This window comes from Gossypium arboreum, chromosome 1, assembly GCF_025698485.1.
Source record: "Gossypium arboreum isolate Shixiya-1 chromosome 1, ASM2569848v2, whole genome shotgun sequence".
NCBI classification, from domain to species: domain Eukaryota; kingdom Viridiplantae; phylum Streptophyta; class Magnoliopsida; order Malvales; family Malvaceae; genus Gossypium; species Gossypium arboreum.
The window spans coordinates 2,984,732-2,996,455 of NC_069070.1; the positions used below are offsets into that span (position 1 = coordinate 2,984,732).

Genomic DNA, 11,724 nt, shown 5'->3' on the forward strand with positions numbered 1-11,724 from the left:
ATATTAGTGTATATTTTATGTACATATGTATATATATATATATTTGTACATATCATTATTTTATATTATTGTTGTAAATTTTTATGTATATATTTTTTATGTACGTTTCCTAATATTTTCTTTTATTGTAGATATTATTATTATTATTATTACATACTTTTATTATATGCATATATATATGTATTTTTATGTACATATTATTATTTTATATTATTATTACCAAATATATCATTTTTCCTATTTTATTATTAGTACATGATTTGTTTTTATTTTGTAAATATCATTATTATTGTTATTCTAATATTCTAGTATTCCATGTTAATATTTTTCATTAATGATATCATTTTTTGCGTCCTTTATCTATTTTTAATTTCTCACTTTAGGAATATTTTTCTCATGTTTTAATTAATTTAAAAATAAGGCAATGTACCGATTTAATATTAAGCCATCGATTTCATCGCTATGTTGGGTGAAATTAAATCGGCTTGTGTTAAAAAAGGACACCCTTTCTAAAAAATCGAAAACTAAAATTCTCATTTTTCAATCGGATCACGATTAAATATTATATTGAACTCGTATTTTTGAAAATCAAGTCAACACATGTTTATTAGATACCAATTTTGGGCGTCGCGAGGGTGCTAATACCTTCCTCACAGAATCGACTCGAACCCCAATTTTTCTCTGGACTTTCACGTAGACCTAAATTTGGCCTTCTTTTTGTTTTAAAATAATTTTATTAGGTGTCCGATCACACCTATAAAAAAGGATCGGTGGCGACTCCCTTTGTTAATGAAATCGAAAGTTGGTTTTCAAATGTTTAATAAATCGCCACAATTAGCGACCAAGCGAAACAAAATTTTTTTTTACGTCGCTACAGTAATAATTTGATTTCTTTAGTTTGTAAATGTAATCATCACTTGTTTGCTTCTTATTTTCTTTATTATAATTAAATAATAAAAAATATATTTGCACCAAAATAGAATTAACAATCTTCATCATTACATTAACATTAGTATTAGGTTGTTAATCTTTTGAATTTTGTATGTGTAATGATTTTATGTTCAAATAACAAAATGGACCACAAAAGTTTTAGATGTCAATGTTGAAGGTAAAAGAAAATACTGGTCATCCCTATACGATTTATCTTAGTGTGGCAAACAAGGAAGACGGCCAGGCCAACAACCTAAATGTTGTTAAATTTCATTTTAACCCCTTTTGAGCTTTATTTTTTTTTTTTCCAATTTTATTTTAACTGTATAATCATTATCTAAAAATGTGGTAATTTGTGTATGCCCTCTCAAAATTTTCCAATTTTTTTTTTTAATTTTGACTTCTTGTATAGAATTTGTAAATTTTAATGATAATTTTGATAATATTTATTGTTTAATTTGGTAAATTCATATAAAGTAGTATTTAGATAAAATCGGCATTATCTGTAACGTCATTTTATTATAATAATCAAGTTTGTTGTAGAACTAATTTTTATGTTTTATTTTTATTATTTATAACAACTTTTCATCTATAATAGTAATAACCATAAAATATGAAGTATACTCTTTATTAAAATAGTTCTTTATAACAACTTCATCATAGGTTTTAGTAAAATTAATTTTATTTCTAAGTTAAATAAAAATAATAAATTTTAGTTGAAATGAAATAAGAATTTTAAAATTTATATAAAATATATTAATAATATTTTATTAAATAAAAGAAATATTTAATAAATGAAATTATATTTGTAAATTTTATTAAAGATATGATCTTAATCTCACAAATTAATATTATTAATAATATATTATAGTTTTTAGATTTAAAATTTTAAGATTTTCAAATATGATCCAAATATATTAAATATTGTTATAGGTGTTTCTAATGCTATACTGTTATAAGTGTATAACTACCTCTTTGTAACAACTAAAAAATTTGAACAAACAAATGAAATTGTTATAAAGAGGGCCGTCTATATTAATTTAATAAAAAAATAAAATTAAATCATTATCGTATTTAAAATCAAATAATTGCATTATCTAAATATTGATTTAGAAGTCAAGGTCTTACGTTGTCTCTTTCGGGGGCCAGTTGCTACAGTTGGTCGGCCATGAGGACATGGGATTTATATTTAATAATTTGTCCAAGGAAATGAGGAAGTGGTTAAAGAGTGGGAATCCTCAAATTTCTGCATTTGATCAACTTGTACATATAATTTAATAATCTCCATGAATTTTGTGAAATGAAATGAAGTGATTCATTATATTGATAATCGACCTTTCACTGTTCATTGTAATATTTGAGTGCTAATCCTATGCTTCATGATTAAAGATTGTATGTATTTTCGTACAAAGTAACCCATAATCCGTGTATGTATAAATCAATTAAGTGTCGAGTTTTGATAAATAATAATATTTTGACTAATTGTAATTTGGAAAAAGTTACTGTGATCATTTTGTTGGGATTCTTACTTTTAAACTTTAAAAAGAACAGATATTCAGAATCTACTTTTATTGTTTTATAAGAGAAATATATTTGTTGGCATGGAAGCTTTTGGCGCATGCCATCATGACTTTCGGGTCCCATAATTGACATTTTTTTCCAGTGTAAAGCATCAAGAACTGCCCTCCTTGGCATCCGAAAATTATTACTAAAATTCATACAAAAAACAATTACTATGGCTGAATCCTTTGCATTCGAGATCGCCGGAAAAGTATTGGAGAAACTAGGGATTGCTGCCTATGAAACAATTTCTAACAGAACTTGTATATCTATTAAAATGGCAGGTCAAATTTGATGATGTTGAAGATCTTAAAAAGACAACTGTAGCGACGTAAAAATTTTAGCTTTCGGTTGGTCGCTAATTGTGGCGATTTATTAAACATTTGAAAACCAACTTTCGATTTTATTAAAAAGGGAGTCGCCACCGATCCTTTTTTATAGGTGTGATCGGACACCTAATAAAATTATTTTAAAATAAAAAGAAGGCCGAATTTAGGTCTACGTGAAAGTCCAGAGAAAAATTAGGGTTCGAGTCGATTCTGCGAGAGGAAGGTATTAGCACCTCGCGACGCCCAAAATTGGTATCTCGTAAACATGTGTTGTCTAGATTTTCAAAAATACGAGTTCAATGTAACATTTAGTCGAGATCCGATTAAAAAGATGAGAAATTTTCAATTCTTTGGATTTTTGAGAAGGACATACCGTTTTAACACGAGTCGATTGATGTTCATCCAACATAGCGATGAAATCAGCGACTTTGTGTTAAACCGACATGTTGCCTTATGTATTAAAATTAATTAGAAAAAGATTCCAAAAGTAAGAATTTAAAATAAATAAATGATGTGAATAATGACATTATGAATAAAAAAATATTAACATGGGATACTAGAACATTCGAATAACAATAACAATGACATTTGCAAAAGAAATAAAGACAAATCATGAATAAATACAAAATATACTTAGTAATAATAATAGCAGATAATATGTGCATAAGATGACATGCAAAAATATAATGTACGACATATATACATGACGTATGAAAATATAATGCCTAAAAGATACGTATGTGTAATAATATTAAATATATATATGTATATATACATAGTACAGATGAACGATATACGATATATATTAGGAATATAAAAAAACATGTATTTATACACTAATAATCATAATAAAAGACGATGTACACCAAATAGTACATAATATTGAAATAATATAATAAGTAGCAATAGTGAAAATAATAAATATAATAATGAATAATATGATATACTGAAAATAATATTAATATAAAATATGTACACAAGTATAATAAATATATGTCTTGATGTTAATAACAAACATAGTAGGAATAAAATAAATGTAATAATGATATATACACAATATGGTATTAAGAATATATATATATATATATACACATATACAATATAGTATTTAAAAATATATACATAAGATGGTATAAAAATATGTACATGGAATACTAGAAACTAGAATAACAATAATAATGATATTTCCAAAAATAAAATAAAAACAAATCATGTATTAATAATAAGAAGAAAATGATATACTTGGTAATGATAATATAAAATAATATGTACATAAAAGATACTTCATATATATGCATATAATAAGAGTATATAATAATAATAATAATAATAATAATATCTACAATAAAACAAAATATTAGGAAATGTACAAAAATATATATAAAAATATTTACAATAATGATGTAAATAAACAACATATAAAATATTTGAAATAACATATAAATGAAACATAAAAAAGGTTAATAAATGAATTAAATAGATTTAGGACATGGTTAAAACAAATGAAAATTGGGTATAAAAATATAAATATTGGATAGTTAATTAGGGATCAAAATGAAAACCAAACAAGATCTGAGGGCCAAATTTAAAAAAACAAAGAAAGATAAAAATGGGGTTAATTGAATGAGGTTGCGAGGAGGAGGACTAAACACATAAATTTCCTTTTAGGAAAGTGCACAAACCCCACCCACCAAACAAAAAAAAAGCCGTTTCAACACCATTACAAAGATTTTTTTTTTGTGTTTCATTTTCAAACCCCCAATCTAAAAAAAACAAAAAAAGCTTCCATGCTCTCTTCCCTTCCCTTAAAATCCTCTCAAGCCTTTTCTTCTCCGGTGGAATCCAGGTCACTGGCCACATGCTTGGTCACACACACATGTGTCCACCACCGCGCATGGTGGCCGGAAGTTCAAAAGGTAAGTTTTTTTTTTTTTTTCTTAATAATATATATATGTATATGTATATAGAAAGAAGAAGAAAAAAACAAAGAAAAAAAAAAAAAATTGGAAAAAAGAGAGAAAAAAAATGCAAACCTTTTATTGATTTTTTCTTTGCATTCGAAGTTCGGAGGAATTTTTGTGTTTTTCATTTTTTCAATCTTTGTAAATTTCCCCCCTTACAAATGATAGATTTTGGCTTTTTAAGGCCGATCTACAAAACATTCCTCTTTTATTTTTTGTTTTCGCTCCTTTTTATTTCTTCCCCATCCTCGCATGCTTTCTCTTCTTGTTGTTTTTGTCTCTTACATGTGTGTCGATGTGGGTGGCTCACGAGGAAGTGAGGGCGTGCGTGGGTGGTGCGTGATGGCCAAGGGTGAGGGGGTGGTGGTGAAAACTTGGTGGCTAGGGTTTTTTTGTCTTTGAAAATGTTTAGTTTGTTGGGCTAGGTGGGCTTTAGGTTTTTATTATTTGGGTCATTTGATGTGGAAGTTGGGCCTGCTGTTTTTGGGGTGGGTATTTGGTTGTATTTGGGCCAAAATTGGCCTACAACAGCTGCCCCTCTTTGCTCATTATCATGTAACGGGAATAGAGAAAAGACATAATGAAAGGCCAATTTTGCCCGGTTTTGCCAATTGTTGACTTCTTTGGCGCTTCTCTTCTTCAGGTAGTCTCTTTCCAGTCCCTCGCATCTTGTAGCTTTAGTTCATTCCACTGTGACTTCAAAGAGATAGAAACTTGTATTTTCAATCTACTCGCATCTTCAGGGCTGTAAGATCCGTCGTGTTTTGCTCTTCTGCAACTTCAGAGAGATGAGATCTGATATCTTCAATATGTTCCACTACAACTTCAGGGAAGTGAGGTTTGTGGTCTTTTCTTCTGCAACTTCAGAAAGGCAAGATCTTATATCCTCGATCAGCTCCACTGCAACTTCAGAAAGACAAAATCTGGCGTCTTCAACCAGCTTCAATCTTTATTCTCTACTCGGCATGTGATCTTGAGCTCAACTCATTTCTCGCAGTATGAATTGATTCTTTAGAAACAGACATTAAAACAGAAATTGAAAATAGCTCAGCACATGAGCTAAGGCTCAACTCACTTCTCGCAATGTGAGTTGATCTTTTTGAAACTTAATTTGAAAAGCAGATTTTGAAAATACCTCGACATGTGACCCGAGGCTCAACTCACCTCTCGCAATATGAGTTGATTTTTGAAAAACAGAAATTAAAAGGTTCAACTCACCTCTCGCAATATTAGTTGATTTTTTTTTTGAAGGCAGAAATTGAAAAACGGAAATTGAAAATACCTCGGCGTGTGACCTGAGACTCAACTCACTTCTCGCAATATGAGTTAATTTTTTTTTATGAACAGAAATTGAAATTACCTCAACGTGTCACGAGGCTCAACTCACCTCTCATAATATGAGTTGATTTTGACGAATGAAATTGAAAAACAAATTGAAAATACCTCAAAGACGTGAGTGAGGCTCAACTCACCTCTCACAATATGAGTTGATTTTTTTGATGAACAGAAATTGAAATTACCTCAGCGTGTCCTGAGGCTCAACTCACCTCTCGCAATACGAGCTGATTTATTTGAAACACAGAAATTGAAGAACAGAAATGGAAAACACCTCAGAATATGACCCGAGGCTCAACTCACCTCTCGCAATATGAGTTGATTTTTTTAAACACAAAAATTGAAAAACACCTCAGCGTGTGACCCGAGGCTCAACTCACCTTTCGCAATATGAGTTGAATTTTGAAAAACAGAAATTGAAAAGACCTCAACATGTGAGCTGAGGCTCAACTCACCTCTCGCTATATGAGTTGATTTTTGACAAACAAAAATTAGAATTACCTCAGCGTGTCCTGAGGCTCAACTCACCTCTCGCAATATGAGTTGATTTTTTTGAAGAGTAGAAATAGAAATCGACAATACCTCAGCGTGCCCTGAGGCTCAACTCACCTCTCGTAATATGAGTTGATTTTTTTGAAAAGCAGGAATTGAAAAGCAGAAATTGAAAATACCTCAGCGTACCCTGAGGCTCAACTCACCTCTCGCAATATGAGCTGATTTTTGGAAAAACATAAATTGAAGAAAACAGAAATTGAAATTACCTCAGCATGTCCTGAGGCTCAACTCACCTCTCGCAATATGAGTTGATTTTTTGAAAAACATAAATTGAAAAGACCTCAACATGTGAGCCGAGGCTCAACTCACCTCTCGCTATATGAGTTAATTTTTGACAAACATAAATTGAAGAAAACAGAAATTGAAATTACCCCAGCATGTCCTGAGGCTCAACTCACCTCTCGCAATATGAGTTGATTTTTTGAAAAACATAAATTGAAAAGACCTCAACATGTGAGCCGACGCTCAACTCACCTCTCGCTATATGAGTTAATTTTTGACAAACAAAAATTAAAATTACCTCAGCGTGTCCTGAGGCTCAACTCACCTCTCGCAATATGAGTTGATTTTTTTGAAGAGCAGAAATAGAAATCGACAATACCTCAGCGTGCCCTGAGGCTCAACTCACCTCTCGCAATATGAGTTGATTTTTTTGACAAACATAAATTGAAATTACCTCAGCGTGTCCTGAGGCTCAACTCACCTCTCGCAATATGAGTTGATTTTTTGAAAGCGAAATTGAAAAGCGAATTGAAAATACCTCAACAGACCTCGAGGCTCAACTCACCTCTCGCAATATGAGCTGATTTTTTGAAAAACATAAATTGAAGAAAATAGAAATTGAAATTACCTCAGCATGTCCTGAGGCTCAACTCACCTCTCGCAATATGAGTTGAATTTTGAAACAGAAATAAAAGCATCAGAATACCAAAACATGTTATCTGGTGGAACTCAGGTGTCTTTTCCTTTAATTCAATACAACTATCATCACATCTTCTTATTCTACTGGAGTACCTGTATATGTCATGCATGATGTTATCATGATATGCACATGTTTGTCTTAAATGCCTTTATGCCTACATGATTATGCTATGCGCCTTAGGCATGTTTGTCGTATGTCCATTTCCGTCATGATTTTTGATGATCTGTGTTCATTTCTTTGACTCTTGACTTTCTCTTCAGGCCCTGTACCCGTCCTCTAGCTTCACGAGTAATCTGCGTTTCTCAGTTATCGCTCTCTTGCCCCTGGTTGAACTTTGTCCTTGCGTTGAGGCTCTTGTACTTATCAAATTTTCATCCAGGTAATGCTTAACATTTCTTTTGTTTAGAGTATGTCATTTTACCATTTATCATGTAAATAAACACATAATGAGATGCATGAAAAAGGTCAGATAGGGACAAGAATGATATTTCATATTCATCTATTTCAAATGTGGCAAACAAAGCAAGTTAAACAATGAGAGTAAAAAATGTCAAAAAGGAAGAAAGGATCGTATTCAACGGATACAAATGCTCTAGATATTCAATACATGAACTCTTCCTCGTTCCTCAATCAAAATCTTTTGAGCGCTTCTTGCGTAGAAGATTTCGAGCTTTGAAATGCTTCAAATCTCGTAGCCTCACCGCTTGACCTATCGTTCGACCGCCAGTTTGTTTCATTAGGACGCTCTCTCGGGTTTTCATCCTAATCTTTTGTACTAATCAAAACGCCTTTTCGGTTTTCGCCTTGATCTTTTTCTTTTTTTTAAGATGCCCTTTTCGGGTTTTCATCTTAAGCATAATATTTCTTCACAAAGATCTCGAGTTCACCGGATTCGACAACTCTTTCCCATCCATCTCGGTAAGGATCAAAGCTCCTCCCGAGAATGCCTTCTTTCTGACGTCACGGTCCTTCCAGCTTTGGTGTCCATTTCCTCGCAGCTTTTTTGTATTGGGAGAATTTTTCTCAAGACGAGTTCTCCTTCATGGAATTCTCTTGGTCGTACCTTCTTGTCATGGGCTGCGATCATTCTCTTCTGGTACATCTGCCCGTGACAAATTGCCCTTAGACGTTTTTCTTCAATGAGGTTCAGCTGATCATATCGAGCATGTACCCATTCTGCTTCTTCTAACTTTGATTCCATTAAGAATCGTAGAAGGGATCTCAACCTCGATAGGTAGCACGCTTCCATTCCATAAACCGAGAGAAAGGAGTTGTTCCGTAGATGTTCAATGACAGATGTGCGATATGCAAACAAAGCAAATGGAAGCTTCGTGCCAATCTTTAAACGTCTCGACCATTTTCCCAATGATCCTCTTAATATTTTTATTGGTCGTTTCAACAACCCGTGCTCATCTTTGGACGATAGGGCGAGGAGTTATGATGCTTTATTTGGAATTGCTCGCATACTTCCTTCATCATCTTGTTATTCAGATTCATGGCGTTATCTGAAATGATTCTTTCAGGCAAACCATATCGACAAATGATTTCCTTCTTCAAAAACCTGCAAACTGCAGTCTTGGTCACATTGGCAAATGAAGCGGCTTCTATCTATTTTGTGAAGTAATCAATGACCACAAAAATGAATCGATGCCCATTAGAAGCTTTCGGGAAAATAGGCCCTATGATATCCATGCCCCACATAGAAAAAGGCCATGGAGAAGTCATGACGTGAAGAGGCGATGGGGCTACATGAATTTTATCGCCGTAGATTTGACATTTGTGGCATTTTCTGGCAAAACTAATGCAGTCGCTTTCCATCGTCAACTAGTAGTAACCGAGTCTCATAATCTTTCTGGCCATACTAAAACCATTGGCATGTGTCCCACAGATTCCCTCATGGACATCTTCAAGTATCTTTCTGGCTTCAACATCATCCACGCATCTCAAAAGTACTTGATCCTTTCCTCTTTTATACAGGATATCCCCATCAAGAACAAATCCCGCTGCCATTCTTCTGATTGTTCTTTTGTCGTTCTCATTCGCTTGTTCGGGATAGCTTTGATTCTTGATATATTCTAATATATCATGGAACCATGGCCGTCCGCCTCTTTCTCAATGCTACAACAATGTGCAGGGACCTCGTATATGCTCATTTTGAGGGGCATTATTTCTGCTTCTTTACTTGCTTTGAACATTGAAGCCAACGTGGCCAAGGCATCAGCTAACTGGTTTTCTTCTCGTGGGAAGTGATTAAAAGTTATTTCTTCGAATTCTTTAATCAATTCTGCCACTAGGTCACTGTATTTAACCAGTTTCAAGTCTCTCACTTCCCAATCTCCACGGATTTGGTAAATCACCAAGGCTGAGTCTCCGTATACCTCTAAAGTTTTGACGTTTCGTTCAATAGCTGCACGAAGTCCCATGATACATGCCTCATATTCCGCTATGTTATTTGTCGAAACCATTTTCAAATCGTGGTGTTGGAAAATGGGAATCGATTTTAAAAATGAAAACGGGAGTCGCCACCAATCTTTTTAGGTGTGATTGGATCACCTTTAAAACATTTTGTTTTAAAATCGTTAGTTTTGGTCCACGAAGTAAAAGAACGGGTTCGGGAGTCGGTTACGTACGAGGAAGGATTAGCACCCTCGTAACGCCCAAAAGTTGGTACCTAATTGATTATCAAATGTCTTTAATGTCGAAAGAAAGAAAAATTTAAGATGTAGTCCTCTTTAAAATATTTTAACTTTGAAAATTGGGATTCACTAGCGTCAAAGTATTAACATTAAGTTATCCCTTTTTTGAAATTCCTATCTCGAAGCAACAAAACGCTATATCCAATAAGTTAGGACATATTGCTTTGAAATTCCAAGATACTAGCTTGCATTTAGAAAACCTTTAAAAAACTTAGAAGGGTGCTTAATTATTCAATTCAACGAGAAAAGTGGCAACCCAATAAGTTAGGCACTACTTTCTCGAAATTTCCAAACACCAAGCATCGCTTTATTTGCAAAAAAATATCTTATCTCGAGGTAATAAGATGTCATATCCAAGTGAGTTAGGACACAACACCTCAAATATCGAGAGTAAGTATTTTATTTAACACTCGTATTATGATTTAAAAGAATATGCCGTTATTTAGGTTAAGCGTGAGAGAAAAAAAATCGAAATCCAAGAAGTTGGGAACGATTGTCTCGGATTACCAAATACGAAATATTTACTTTAGTGAAAGAATCACTATCGGATTGGATAAAACCTAAATTCGTAATGAAACGAGATAATAAAGAATGCATAACAAATAAAAATTGATAACCATAACAGGATAAACATAAACACAAATATGAATACTAACGATAAATACGAAGGTAAGATAAATGAGTCGAATAAAAAATAAGAAAGGAAATGATGAATAAGCTAAATGTTTGAAATTATTTAAGAAAACTATAAATAGAATATATGATGAAATAATAATAAAAGTAATGATATGTAAATAAAATAAATATGCTAAAAAATATACAGTTATCAAATTAGTTAATATAAAATAATAACGTATAAGTAAATACAAAAATAAAGGAAAATATAATAACAATAATAGAAAAATACAACAATAATAATAGTAAAAGATATAATAACATAATAATATAATAGTAATAGTAACAATATGACGATAATAGTAAAAATAATATATTAAATAATAGTAGTAAAAGTAGTGCTAATAATAATAATAATAATAATAATAATCTATTAAGTTATAATGAAAATAATGATAATGATGATATATTAGATAATAATAGTTAAAATAATAAGTAACAATAATAAATTATAATAATAGTGATGAGAATAACAAGTGATGATAATAACAATAACAATAGTAGTAATAATATATTAGTAATACATAATAGAGGTAGTAAAAAAATATAGTAGTTATAGTAATAATAATATAAACAATAGCATATATACGTATGAAAATAATGATAGTAAAATATAATAATAGTAATAATAATAATGGAATGAAGGTAATAACAATACTAAAATAAAGTAAACAAAATAATACTATATATCAATATATATATACATATAATGCAAATACACACTACCATATTATAATAATAATAATAATAATAATAATAAT

At 31.5% G+C, this 11,724-nt stretch overlaps 1 long non-coding RNA gene across 1 annotated transcript; it reads left to right on the plus strand.

Annotated features, from left to right (window-relative positions):
- The first annotated feature begins 5,125 nt into the window (after positions 1–5,125).
- On the plus strand, positions 5,126–5,885 carry LOC128290541 (uncharacterized). Its single transcript, XR_008280406.1, has 2 exons — positions 5,126–5,423; positions 5,524–5,885. It is a non-coding gene; the product is annotated as an uncharacterized LOC128290541 (long non-coding RNA).
- Positions 5,886–11,724: the final 5,839 nt, after the last annotated feature.